Raw genomic sequence first — 13,939 nt, 5'->3', positions numbered from 1 at the left:
CTAGTCATGTCTGTTCACAGAACACACAGAATCGCGGATAGGGAAAATAAATGACAAATAGAACCTCAGCCGAGAAGGAAATGTGGACACGTGGGACTGGACAAAGGGGCATTTTCAAATGATGACGAAACCGCTGCTGCCTACTTGTGAAGCACGAGTCGCCGAAGAACCCTAAGCTTTGTGGGAGGAGGGTTTAGGGAAGGGGAATTTTCAGAGGCTCCTTGAGTTGGCAGAACTGAAAGAGCATTGCTTGGTTGTCACGAAGGGTTTTTAAAAACCGAAGGTTGACCCTGGTCGGTGTGCAAAAGCCTGCTCCCCAAGTGATTACCACGCAGACTGAGTGGTTTAAAATGGCGTCTGCGGGCTACCTGGTTCCTTTACGTTTACTTTGCTTTCGGCCTGGGGGATGTAACTCAGTGGCATAGCACTTGCCTGGCAGGTTCAAGTCCCCAACATTTCTTCAGTCTAATATCAAAATCACATTAAACATGTGTTTTTAATGTCCAAATAATTTTATCTCTGAGTTTCCCAATACACTTTATTTTTTGATATGGAGAATTGACCCCAGGGCACTTTACCATCTAGCTACATTCCCAGACCTTTTTATTTTTTATTTTGAGACAGGGTACTCTCTAAATTGCTTAGGGCCTCTGTTAAGATACCGAGGCTGGTTTTGAATTTACAAATCTCCTGCAATCACAGGCATGCACCACTTCACCTGGCTTTCCCAATGCGTTTTAGACACTTTAATTAACTTTCAGTTCAGTGATGAGCAGAGATAATATTAAGGAAAGGGTAAGGACACTACTGGCTCAGGGATGTGGCCACAAAGTGGCTTGTGTGATGGACTTGGGGTAAAAACTGAAAAATCTGTTGAACACACAACCAAGTAGAAAAAAATATTCCCATCTTGACCTTTCTGCATCAAATTAACTAGAAATAACCAGCTACATTCTGGTGGTTTTCATGGACCTAATGACTTAATGAAGAGAATCATCCCTTCCCATTTGTGTTGCTTTTGATCTGACTTATGCTGACCTTCTGCTCTTTCTCTTAACTGGGCACTGTGAGTGGCCAATGGGAAATTAGCAAACATGACAAAGTTCTTGAAAAAGATTATTTGCTTTTCCTGCTTTGTTAAGGTCTGTAAACAAGTCAAAAATAACACCTGGTATTTTGCCAGGGGAATGTTAGAGTTCATAAACAAGTCTGATTGGTGCCTGGCAAAATGCCAGAGGGAGTGGTTTGAGAAGTAACAAAAGTGAGCCATTAAGTGTGGAGATTCTTATTGGTTGACTGATGTATCTAGTTTATGCTAATTAAGATAAGCTGTGTGGAATGTATAAATAGCTCTGTTGTCCTACAATAAACGGCTCCTACTCCTGCTGTATCAATGTACACAAGTTATTCATCACCCCCGGGTTATTCTGCTGCAGCCGTGCCCCGGCACTGCTTGTTTTTAAAAATTTTAAATAGACTTAATTTTATAGAGCAATTTTGGGTTCACAGTGAAATTTGTTGTAAGGTACAGTGAGTTCTCCTACATCCCCTGCATCATCCCCTTCCTCCCAACCTCCTCCACCATCAACAAAGTGTACCAGAGTGGTGCATTTGTTTTGACTGAGGAACCTGTACCAACACATCATTGTGACCAAAGTCCATGCCTCACGCTGGGCTCAGTCTTGGTATTGTGCATCCTCTGGGTTTGAGCAAATGATTCACTATCCACCATTATTGTGTCATACAGAATAGTTTCACTGCTCCAAAATTCCTCTGTGCTCTGCCTAGCTATCCCGCTCTCCTAATGTCTGACAATCCTAACGTCTGACAACCAATGATCTTTGTGTCTCCATGGTTCTGTGCTTTTTCAGATGTCCTAGTTAGACAGTATGTAGCCTTTCAGATGGCTTTCTTTCATTTCAGCAAAGTCCCTTTATGTCTTTTCATGGCTTATTAGCTTGTCACATTTCAGCCCTAAGTAATACCCCACTGTCTAGATGCTCCAGAGTTTATGCATCAACACAACTACTGAGGGGCAATGTGACTGAGTTGCTTAGCGCCTCACCATTGCTGAGGCTGGCTTTGAACTCAGGATCCTCCTGCCTCAGCCTCCCAAGCCAGGAGGATCCTGAGTTCACAGCCAGCCTCAGCAATGGTGAGGTGCCAAGCAACTTAGTGAGACCCTGTCTCTAAATAAAATACAAAATAGGGCTGGGAATGTGGCTCAGTGGTTGAGTTCAATCCCTGGTGCCGATGTCTTGGGGGGCACCAGAATCAGGAGGCACCACAGCTTTGTAGGTTCAAACAGCAATTCTTTATTCCCGATCTCACTCCAGCCTCCACACACGTTCAGGGGCAGTCTCCAATATGTCCGATCCCAAATCCTACTCCACGAGGCTTTTTTCAAATCCCATTTGAATCTCAGGAGAACTCAACGGGAACAAGCAGCAGGAACACCCTAATCCCAGCAGCCATAATCTTCAACCTCAACTTCCCTAAAACTCCTATTGTCATGCCCTAAACCCAAGGACGGAGATACTTCCTGCAGGAATACACCCTAATCCTGGATCCACCCTGGTGATTGAGCAGGGTCACCTTTCTCAAACACACAAGCGAGGTCGAAGCAAATTTCCAAGGCAAGTCCATTTAACATGGGGTACACTGGCAAGGATTACGATGCGTCATACCTACTTGGTAATGGCCCTCAGCACCCTGGTATTCCCCCACCAAAATAAATAAAATTAAATAAATAAATAATGCTAGGGATGTGGCTCAGTGATTAAGCATCCCTGGGTTCAGTCTCCAGTACCAAAACAAAACAACAACAAAAAACCCCCCCACTAAATTGACTACCATTTTGCATCCCACCAGCAATTAATGACAGTTCCTGTTGTCGTACATGCTTGTCAACATTAGGTGGTATTATGGTTTTGGAGTTTGCCATTCTGATAAGTGTGGGTACTACTTCAGTGTCATTCTAATTTGTAACTCCCTGATGACACATGAAATTGAACGCTTCCAGAGCCCATTTGTGTCTGCATTTCTTCTTTGGTGAGGTATTTGGTCAGCTCTCTTGACCAGTTTTAAGTTAGGTCATTCATTTTCTTATTGTTTTTTTTTTTTCAATTTATTAGTTATTGATGGACATTTATTTATTTGTTTGTTTGTTTGTTTATATGAAGTGCTGAGAATCGAACCCAGTGTCTCACACATGCTAGGCAAGCACTCTACCACTGAGCCGCAACCACAGCCTCCATTTTCTTATTGTTGAGTATTAAGTTTTCTTGGTATGTGTTGGATAACAGGCATTTTTCAGATATGAGTTTTAAAATGTTTTCTTCTAGTCTGCAACTTCTCAGTGTCTTGATAGCACCTTTTGCAGAGCAGAAGTTTCTGACTTTAATGAAGTCCAGATCATCCATATGAAATATGTATGCTTTTTCACTGATCAGACCTTTAGCATTGTATTTACAAAGTCACCCTTAGACCAAGTTCTATTAAGTCATCCTCTAGGAATTTCAAAGTTCTTGCCTTTTGCATTTAGGTCTATGGCACATTTTGAGTTAATTATTGTGAAGATGTAAAGTCTGTGTCTAGATTTTTTTTTTTTCATGTGGGTGGTGGTATTCTAGCATTATTTGTTGAAAAGAGTATCTTTTGTCTGTTACATTGACAATATTTGTGTCCATCTATTTCTGGGTTCTACATTATGATCCATTGATCTATTTGTCTGCTTTTTCATTAATACCACCATAACAAGGTGGCCATCACCCAGGAGTGTGTGAGCAGGGAAGGAAAATGGAGGGCGACTGAAGACCCCAGGGAAACATTTTCTCAGATGATTGTGTGTGTGTGTGTGTGTGTGTGTGTGTGTGTGTGTGTGACACAAGTCTGTAAAGACTTATCCGGATTTACTATCTGCACTTTCTCTACTTCTATTTTTCCTTAAAACCTTCTTTTTGGCACCATTACTTCTTGGCAACTTCTCAATGACCCCTACCCACCTAGGATTACTGGTCACTCCCAAGTCCCTCTCTTTCTTGACTTCTCAGAGAGAGGAGAGGAGCTGTGCTTCTTGAAATGTTCCTTGGCCTAACCCCCAGCCGGTCTCCGGAGTGCCTGTCCACCGCCGGCCCCTCTGGGCAGCCCTGGTCTCCACCCTTCTCAGCGGCCTCCTCAGCGGGGATCTCTGGGCCTTCTTCTTACACTCTCTGCCTGGGGGCTTTGTCCACCTCGCGGCTCCAGTAATGTCCAGTGCAGTCCCTAGGACTCCAGGTTTGGGTACTCAACACGATACCTCAGGACGCTTGGGTTTTTAAAGCGACTTCTCAGGTGTCCGAAGTGGAATTCCCAGTTTGTCCCCAGTCCTGCTGCACCCAGTCTCTCCTAGTTCATTAATGACAGCGCCCCCCAGGTTTTCCGGAAAAACCTTCCCAGTCATCGCTGATTTTACTCTTTGTCTCCCTCTTCACATCCATTCCTCTTGGCTTTGTCCTTGAAATGTCCCCAGACTCTATTCCTCACCACCTCCACGTCACCACCATCAGCTCCGAGGAGGGGACGTGCATCTCCTTGCTTTCCTTCTGTCCGTGCAAAATATTCTCCCCAGAGGTGGCAGAAAGACCTTCAAATCACTCGGATAGAATCGTTTCGCGGCTTAAAATCCGACGCCTCCTCATTTTACCAGAGAACAAGGCAAACTCCTTTGAAATGGCCCGGCTCTTCTTCCCCGGGCCTGTGCTCTCCAACGCGCTCGCTGCGGACGCCCTGAGAGCGCCCAGGCTGCGCAGCCAAGCTGTGCACTGCGCAGAACTCAAATTCCTGCAGGGACCAAACCGACTTTCAGGGAGCGAAAGGAAGTAAGTCTCAGAGCTACTATTATATCATTCTTTTGATTGAAAATTCTGAGTTGCAAACGAAGGTGAAGGTTTGGGATTTGGTTTAAATCAGAACAGAGTCAACTTACAAAAGTGATTGCACTCTTGTTTCCGCCCGGTTTCGAACCGGGGACCTTTCGCGTGTTAGGCGAACGTGATAACCACTACACTACGGAAACGCTGCTGAGTGTCCCCTTTTCATATCTCAATTAGTTAAAACCCAGCTAACCACGTCCTTTCGTGGCTCGTGGAGTCCAGAGCGGCTCCCGGGAGGGCCTGCTCCGGGCCGGGCTGCGGCAAGTTGCTTGGCACGTTCTCCTCTCGGCCTAGGCGCGCCCGCATTCATCTCTCCACGCCTGGAAACCAGGACCTGATGGGCTCTTTGTGCTTCACGCCACAGCCTGTCCGTCACCTGCGGCGGCGAGGCTCCTTCAAACTCCAGGACCACCTAGGTGACACGCTTTGGGGACTGAAACCCAAATCAGGCGACTCAGCAAAGGCAGGGAACAGGAGAGAAACAGCGGGTGTGTTTGGGAGGCTTAAAACCAAGTCAGGACCAGAGTCTTTTAAAAGTGTGTATACGCATGCACACACGCATGCACACACACGCGCATGCACACACACGCAAGCACACACGCATGCACACACACGCATGCACACACACGCACACACACTTCATTTTACTCTTTTGTTTATTGGCGGCTTCTTCGTGCTTATCCATAGGGGCAACCCGGGACTCCCGGAACAGAAGACAGCCTCCCAGTGTCTCTCCGGGGAGCTCCTGGGACCGCGCTTCACATTCCAAAAGCTGCCAGGGAAGGAGCTAGCAAGCAGCCTGCAAACGGTTCTGATTACGACCTGGGTGTTATATTTGGTCCTCAGCTTAGCCTCCCATCACAGGTCAGTGGTAAAATAACAGGGAAATTTGACCAAAAAAAAAAAAATGTTCTTTAGTATTTTGACCTCAAATTAATGGTCATTTTTGGTCACTACCAGTATTTTGCTAACCCTTGGGGTTCCATGGAGGTGAGAAATCATAGCTGACACAGACCTAACTGGAATGATGGCAAATTAAGAAAAGCGTTTGCTTTCTTTCCACTCTAAACTACCCTACACAGAACATTAGGGGATTGTAAAGGAGGGAATGCACAGGACCAAGATCAGAAAGTAGAGGGAAGAAGTAGGATTTGGAGGCAGAGAGCTGCACAGTTAGTGTTAATGGGGTGTGGGGGAGAACTCCTTGTGTTCAGTTTTTTAAACAAAAAAACTTCCTTTTTAAAGTCCACATGTACTGGTACATTTTAAAGGCCACAGTATTGGTACATGCATGCCTACTCTATTGCTTCCCATAATAGTCAATATTTGCATTTACCACTCGGGTGGTGGCATCACTGTTGAATCTGATTCTGAAAGACTAACTGTGCAATTACCCTTTATATGTGACACAATCTGTGCCTTTGGACTTTGGGTTTGAGGGTCTTGTACTACTAGGAGAAGGCCCGCACAGCCAGGTGTAAATCATCTTAACTCCAGGTGGCTGCATCAAGGTAACAGCCTCCAGCAGGAGCCAATAGCCTTTGTATTCTCCTTCCTGCTGTAATGGACACATCCAGCTTTTTAGTTCTTCTGGTCCAACAGAATTTTATAAATAACTGCATTTTATAAATTTCTAATAATATTCATTGTTTAAAATCTTTTAATTTAATCTTTTTAAACCTTTCTTATCTCTCTTGGGGTTGATGAGCTTTCAGTCCCTATTCTTTATCCATTTCCTACTGAGCGTGCTGTCTCTGATCTTGCTGATTTTCATGTCTCACTACTAAATAATATAGGTTAAAATCTTGTCATTTTAAGTATTTAAAATATCTTCTCTTTTCTCATACCTTTCTGAATAGTTCCCACTGTAACCTTCCTTGAACATATCTTTGAGTCAGATGAAGCAGTTCATACCAGCATTTTGCTGTGAGATGTTTGTACTTTCAAAACTCTTTTTTAAAAAGTTCTGTTTGCCCTAGATTTTTTTTTCTTTTTTTACTCAGGACTGAACCCACGGGTGCTTAGTCACTGAGAAACATCCCCCTTTTTATATTTTATTTAGAGACAGGGTCTTCCTGAGTTGCTCAATGCCTCACTAATTTGCTGAGCTGGCTTTGAACTCGCGATTCTCCTGTCTCAGCCTCCTGGGCGCGGGAATCACAGGCCCGCGCTACCGCGCTGGGATCTTTGCCCTAAATCTTTAAGACATTTTTTTAAAAAATATACATTTTTTTCTGCATATATTTCTATTAATTTTTGTCATATATAGGTGTTAAACTTTCTAGACAAGTACATTTTATAAACTTCATAGATAATTCTATGATAATAAAGAGAATAAAAAACGTCTTGTGTATATCCATGTAGGGGGACTCCTCTTTTTGATGTCTTTTTCTGAATGCACGACTTGATCCTCCCAACTTGACTCTGACCCCAGCCCTGACAGGCCTGGATTCCCCTCCACAGGCAAAGGCAAGATCTCCAGACCCTATGCTCACTGGGACAGCACGTCTAGAAGGTCAGGGGCAGAACCCTGAGCTGAATGGAACATGGGCTAAGGGTACATTGGTGTTTTCATGGCTTGATCAGGCCCTGGGGAAGGCACCTTTGTGAGCCTCCAAAGCTCTGTGAATTCCCCGAAGCAAGGCTCTTTCCGCCTCGTGGTCGTCGGTGGAGAGTTACTCATCTTTGCTTGTGTTCCGCAGATACAAACCTCTTGTGTTCCATCCAGTTCTTTCGCCTGGTATCCAAAAATGACAGGGGGTGGGGGTGGTGGAGTGCGCTCATTTCTGTGGCTCTTAATAGGAGTTTCGTGTGGTTGTGAATTAATTCTATTCCAAACTGCAGGACTCAACAGGATTCAGTTTCTAGTGGCAGAGGTCCGCATAGACTTCATCAGCAGCCAGTTACCTGGCTGGACCTGCTTTTGCGCTCCTCCACCTTCCTCCCGGGGTGTCTGCCGGGTGCTGCTGACTCGGTAGGTGGTGTGCACTTGCCTCGGTGCCTGGGCGCAGCAGGCCTCAGGAGCCGGGTTTCCTCCGAGGGCAGTTGGGGCTTGGGCGAAAACACCTCCTTATTAACGTCCGCGTCGCGCATTCCAACTCCGCACGTGGGCGCCGGGGTGGGGACACGCGCCTCCGGGGAGCGGCCTGGCCAGGGGCCGGGTCTGGAACGGCTTAACGCGAGTCCCAGAGGTTGGGTGCTTCTCCCTTCTCTAGCGCCAGTGATTAAATCATCATTAAATCACTAAATCAAAACAAATACTATTTAATCAAGGGCTCGAGCCAGTGGTTACATAGTATTTGTCGAAGATCAGCTTTCCCCCGAGTTTCCTTCCGGGAGGCTTTGCACCGGGTGCGTTTGTTTTACACACCCCTTAAAGCCTAGTTTCAGATTCATTTCAGAAATATAAAATTCTGAAGCCCTTTAGAGGATGGAAATTCTAGTCCAGTAAAACCTAACAGCTAGGCGCCCTAGGCCACCACCGGGATGGCCGAGTGGTTAAGGCGTTGGACTTAAGATCCAATAGACGTGCGTCTGCGTGGGTTCGAGCCCCACTCCCGGTAAGGACTGGCGGGTGTGCTGCTTTTCCTTAGCAGGAGCTTGAGAATTTATTATGCAAAAATGTCATTTAGCGTCCCACTCTCACCGGGAATCTAGGTGCTCCTGCAGACGTGCCCAACTCTCAACACGCGGGGGACGGTCGGTGGAGTCCAGAGGGGTTAGGAGTGGTCACGGTTTCATAGAAGGAAGAACCGTGGGACCGGGTTACCTCTTTGTTTAATGGGAGACCGTTTGGATGATGGCTGCAGCCAGTTAACATTTGACCCTAGCTGTTTTCAGGCCAAATCTGCTCCTGTCCCCGGTGATACTGGTCCCCAAAGCAGTGAGCATCACTTTTGCACAAACTCCAATATTGTTTTGCAAAGCATGTGTGCCATTTTAAATTCCTGCCAGCAACGTATTAGAATTTAGGTTCCACCATTTACCCTCATCAATACTTGGTGCTATCAATTATCTTTAAAAATTTTAGCTATTCTAGAGGATATGTATTAGTATCTTACTATGGGTTTTAATCTGAATTTCTCTGAAGATTAAAGACTCTTTCTCATGTATTTATAGTCATATATTTTCTTTGAGAAAATGTGCTCAAATATGCCCATTTTGTTGCATTGTTTTCTTATAAATGAATTTTGAGAATTGTTTATATTTCCGGGACACATCACAATGATCAGGTATATATTTTACAAATATTTCCCATTCTATAACATGTCTTTTGATTTTCTCAACAATGACTTATGCAGAGAAGAAATCTTCCATGCCAGCAGTCTGGCTGGGCACAAAATAACATCCAGGTCAGGAGCCACTTGTAGGCTCAAACAGGAACTACTTTATTGTCCCAACCCCACAGGAACTCTCTAGAACTCCACCGGGAACTCTGCTAGAACTCAAAAGTAGCACGGCAGCAGGAGCCGCCCCACTGCCGGACAGCAGAGGTCCACATACACAACTGAATACACAGCTTTTTCAATTCAGCATCATCCAGTTACAGCAATCAGTCATTATCTTAATAATTATACACTGCTTAACCTAATTATCATCATCTTAATGGCTCGCTGGCATCACCTCCCAACCACTCCTTCTGGCAAAATGCCAGGCGCCATCCGGATTGGGCTGTGGTTCTCAACACTTCCATTTGTATAAGATCTAACATTAACCAAAGAAAGTAGAGCAAATCCAACGCCAAAAAAGATTTTTTCTCCTATATTTTCTATATGAATGTGCAAACTCCTTGTGAGAGTTGGTCTGAGAGGTTCTATTGGATCTTAAGTCCAGTGCCTTAACCACTCGGCCATCCCGGTGGTGACCTAAGGTGTCTAGCTGACCCATGCTTAGACTTTAGCAATTCATTATAAGTACGAATATTGGCTGAATTCCTATCTTTCTGCGTGAAGGGCCTGTCTTCATCCCAGTGCACTGGGTGACCAGAATTCATGTCCTGCTTCTGGGTGGATCCACCAGCTATTCCTTAGGTTTCAGATTGCTTTGGTTCCTCTGAAACCCCAGCTCTCTTATGGGTTGAAGGAAAGTTATGCAAGTCTGGACCTTGTCTTAAGCAACAATCTTTCTGGCTTTTTACATCCTAGCTGGAAGCTAGAGTTCTTCTGAGATTATAATCTGAACATGAACAATGGCATCCATTCTGTGGTCTACTGTATATTTTCCTAGTCTTCTGAGTATCCAGCATTTTGATAAATCAGAGCGAATCGGGAGTAGAACTACTTAAAAGAATGTCATACTAAAGACAAGCATCTGATGTCTGTTTTCCCAAAAGTCTGCTAGGAGGAAAGGAACGGAGGGAAGGGAGAGACAGGGCAAGAGTGCGTGCGGGTGGGGTAGGGGGGAAGGTGTTCAAATACATAAAAGGACAATAATCTAAAGCTAGGAGTAGCAGCAAAATTTTGGGATTCACATAGCAGATGGGATAGTGTTATATACAGGAAGCTTTGTTTTGAGACACACTTGGGAAAAACTGAATATCTTGTGGAAACCCACCAAGTGTAAGGAATTGGTGGTGCAGGTGTAAACATATGTAAGTGAGAGTGAGGCTGGTTGGAATGTCACTTTGAAGGAATTTCCATTCACATGACCTGTCCCTCAATTTCAGGGTTTGGGGATACTGGTGGAGTATCTGGAGGATGAGGCTCACTGGCCCTACTGGAGCTAACATATCCCAAAGACACCTGCCATTCTACAAACCAACTGACTCCCACCACATCACTCTAGTCTTACACCCAGGGCTATGATCTCCTGCAGTTGGCTGGAAGGTCCCTTTCTGGGAATCTGCCCAACCCAAATGCTGATCCCTACAGTGGAGATTTTCCCCAGTCAAAATGGCCCTGCGATGGCCGCCACAGTCAACTTCTCACCCAAGTGCTCTGAGCTTCCACTGAGGCCAGGGGTGTGGGGTGAGGCTGGTCTTGTTGTGCCAAGTAAAGGCCAAGACCTTGGCCTCACGCTGTCCTTCTCTGAGGCCACTCAGCTGCTGATCAAAGTGGGCTAAATCCCCAATGGACCTTCCAAAGGGAATGAAGGACCATCACCAGGCATACAGCATCTTCTGCAGAGTGATGGATCAGAGGTTTTTAAAATTTAAAAAAAGATTTTTTTTTTTTTTACCCCAATTGTGCCTGTCTGGCTAGGCCAGCCTTTCTTGAGGATTTTTGTCCATGTTAGTTGACACTCAGGATTGCTGATTTCTCTAGCACACTGTTCAGGACATATGAAGCAAAAGGGAAACGCAGATCTTCCTACCACTTCTTTCCTCAGATTCCAAGGCGCCTAGCTGTTGTGTGAACTGATAAATACAATCAAAAAGAGTGTAAGTTATAGGTTATAGATTAGTTTAAATATATAATGATAAGATTTTGATAAGTGACACAAGACAATTTATAAAGCAAGAACTGTCACAGGCAGGCCTAAGACTCCATTTTGCTGCCTTCTATGAAAAACTGTTCCAAGACCTGTTTCTGAGAAACTGAAATGAAAGCTGTTTTCTTATAAAAATTGTCTTTCTGTACTTTGTACCCGACAAATTGTACCCTACTTAGGTTGCAGCAGTGGTGGTGGGGAGCTACATCCTGGGTGTGAATGCCCCTGTGGGTATACATGACTTTGAAATAGATTCTCGTCCAGCTGTGACCCCTGCCCAAATTCAGGATAAGACTGTTTAGCTCCTGCTTGAACCCAGGACTGTGCTCAACTGAACTGCAAAGCTAATGCTCTTTTCTTAGCTTCTGTTTACCGCTTGCTTGCTGACTGGAAAATTCCAGTCCTTCCTAGAGCCCACAGGCCCAACTTATTAATGTTTTAATCTCTGTAATTGGCTAGCTTATATGACGATACGCAAGTCACCGAGTTGGGGTTTTGTGCATATATTCTCCTTGGATGGACCAGGAAGCTGCTGTCCTCCCAGAGAGCTTGAGTCTCTGCGGAGGGTGGCAGCCCCTGGCCAGGTAAAGAAAGCTCTCTTTCGATTTGAAGTTCGGACTTAGGGGGCTTTCTGGAGGGGCTCCCCATGACATAGCTGGTGTGCTGCCTCTCTCTGCTTCTCAGAGCTGTCCTATGCCTGTTAAATGAACAGCATCCAGGGGTTTTACCAGTACTGAGTGTGAGGGATAGGAAAACATCTGCTCCATCTTCTCAATCCACACTTTAGTCCCTATTCTCAGATAAGTGTCTTAAAGACTAAACTATTGGTCCACCTCATCCATAGGTTGACGCTCTAACCACCCTGGGCTGAGAAAGTGACTGTTTTTGGAGACAGAGCTTTGAAAAGGCAGTTAAGTTAGATGAGGTCATCACAGTGGGTCTTAGATTGGGCCTAATCCAATCGACTGGTGTCCCTGTAAGAAGAGTCACTTAGGACACAGACACAGAAGAGAGTCCATGGGAAGATTCAGGCAGGAGTGGCTATTGCTCCTGCAGACCCAGGAGGGAAGATGCAGAAGAAATGTATAAATACCTCTGTTGTCCTACATAAACGGCTCCCATTCCTGCTGTATCAACGTGTTAAGGTCTGTAAATAAGTCAAAAATAACACCTGGTATTTTGCCAGAGAGAGTTCGTAAACAAGTCTGGATGGTGCCTGGCAAAATGTCAGAGGGAGTGGTTTGAAAAGTAACAAAATCGAGCCATTAAGTGTGGAGATTCCTTATTGGTTGACTGATGTATCTAGTTTATGCTAATTAAGATAAGCTGTGCAAAATGTATAAATAGCTCTGTTGTCCTACAATAAATGGCTCCTATTCCTGCTGTATCAACGTACACAAGTTATTCGTCACCCCCCGGCTATTTTGCTGCAGCCGGACCCCGGCAGATGGTGGCCCATTACGGGGAGCCCCGGGACACTCGGGGGTAAGTGACGAAAAAAAGCTGCCCATCCATAGATAGGACGGGAGCAATCTGCTCATCCCTAGGCAGATAGGGCGAGAGGAAAAATGGCCATTTCGAGAAAATGGAGAAGATTGATACAGTATGTTTGTGTCTTGTTTTGTCTCAGTGTATTGTATTGTCTTTGTGATGAAAATATGGAAGGGGTGAGAAGTAAATTGATAAGGGAAAGAGACACCCCAGTGGAACCAAGAATAGTTAGGGCATGTGTTGATGAAAGCCCAGGAACTCTAGTCAGAAAGAAAAAGAAAAAGAAAGTTCAGAAGAAGAAGGATTATCAGGAAAAAAGTTGCAGCAAAATAGCCGGGGGGTGACGAATAACTTGTGTACGTTGATACAGCAGGAATAGGAGCTGTTTATCGTAGGAAAACAGAGCTATTTATACATTTTGCACAGCTTATCTTAATTAGCATAAACTAGATACATCAGTCAACCAATAAGGAATCTCCACACTTAATGGCTCGCTTTTGTTACTTCTCAAACCACTCCCTCTGGCATTTTGCCAGGCACCATCCAAACTTGTTTACGAACTCTAACATTTCTCTGGCAAAATACCAGGTGTTATTTTGACTTGTCTACAGACCTTAACAATAAAACAGAAAAGAGGCTTTGGAAATAAAATCTATGTTAGCAGGAATTAATTTATGAAGCACATAAATGTAATTGAAAATAAAATATAGGAAAACTGAACATGGCAATTTTGAAGGAGTTGCAGGTGGCCCAGCCTGAAGATAAAGGACTTGGGGGAGAAGATGAGCCAGTCACCCTGGAATATCCATCGTGCAACACTCAAAATGCACAAAGCCCATCGGTGATGGGGTCTCCTTGGCAATCTTCAGTGTGTCCTAGGTTGAACATGAAGCGACAGGGAGTGGCTCTGGGCACCTGGCCATTGTGTGGCCACCTATACCAGTTATTGGTTTATGACTTCTCAGCTTCCAATTCATCTGCTTAGACTGCTCTTTTAAAAGGGATGTGAGCCCTTTATCTTGTTTATTGAGCCCATTTAATGGTGGAATTTTATAAGCTGAAGGAGCCACAAAAAAAAGTTTTCTTTCAGGTTTTAGCAGCTCTGC

At 44.8% G+C, this 13,939-nt stretch overlaps 2 non-coding genes across 2 annotated transcripts; one reads left to right on the top strand and one right to left on the bottom strand.

The window, feature by feature from the left end:
• Window positions 1–4,983: 4,983 nt before the first annotated feature.
• Window positions 4,984–5,056, bottom strand: Trnav-aac (transfer RNA valine (anticodon AAC)). Its single transcript has one exon. It is a non-coding gene; the product is annotated as a tRNA-Val (tRNA).
• A 3,337-nt stretch (window positions 5,057–8,393) lies between these two features.
• On the top strand, window positions 8,394–8,476 carry Trnal-uaa (transfer RNA leucine (anticodon UAA)). Its single transcript has one exon. It is a non-coding gene; the product is annotated as a tRNA-Leu (tRNA).
• The last annotated feature ends 5,463 nt before the right edge of the window (window positions 8,477–13,939 follow it).

Source organism: Urocitellus parryii, chromosome 8 (genome assembly GCF_045843805.1).
Source record: "Urocitellus parryii isolate mUroPar1 chromosome 8, mUroPar1.hap1, whole genome shotgun sequence".
Classification (NCBI taxonomy): domain Eukaryota; kingdom Metazoa; phylum Chordata; class Mammalia; order Rodentia; family Sciuridae; genus Urocitellus; species Urocitellus parryii.
Note: the sequence above shows the minus strand (reverse complement) of the source record. Positions and strands in the feature narration are given on the sequence as shown.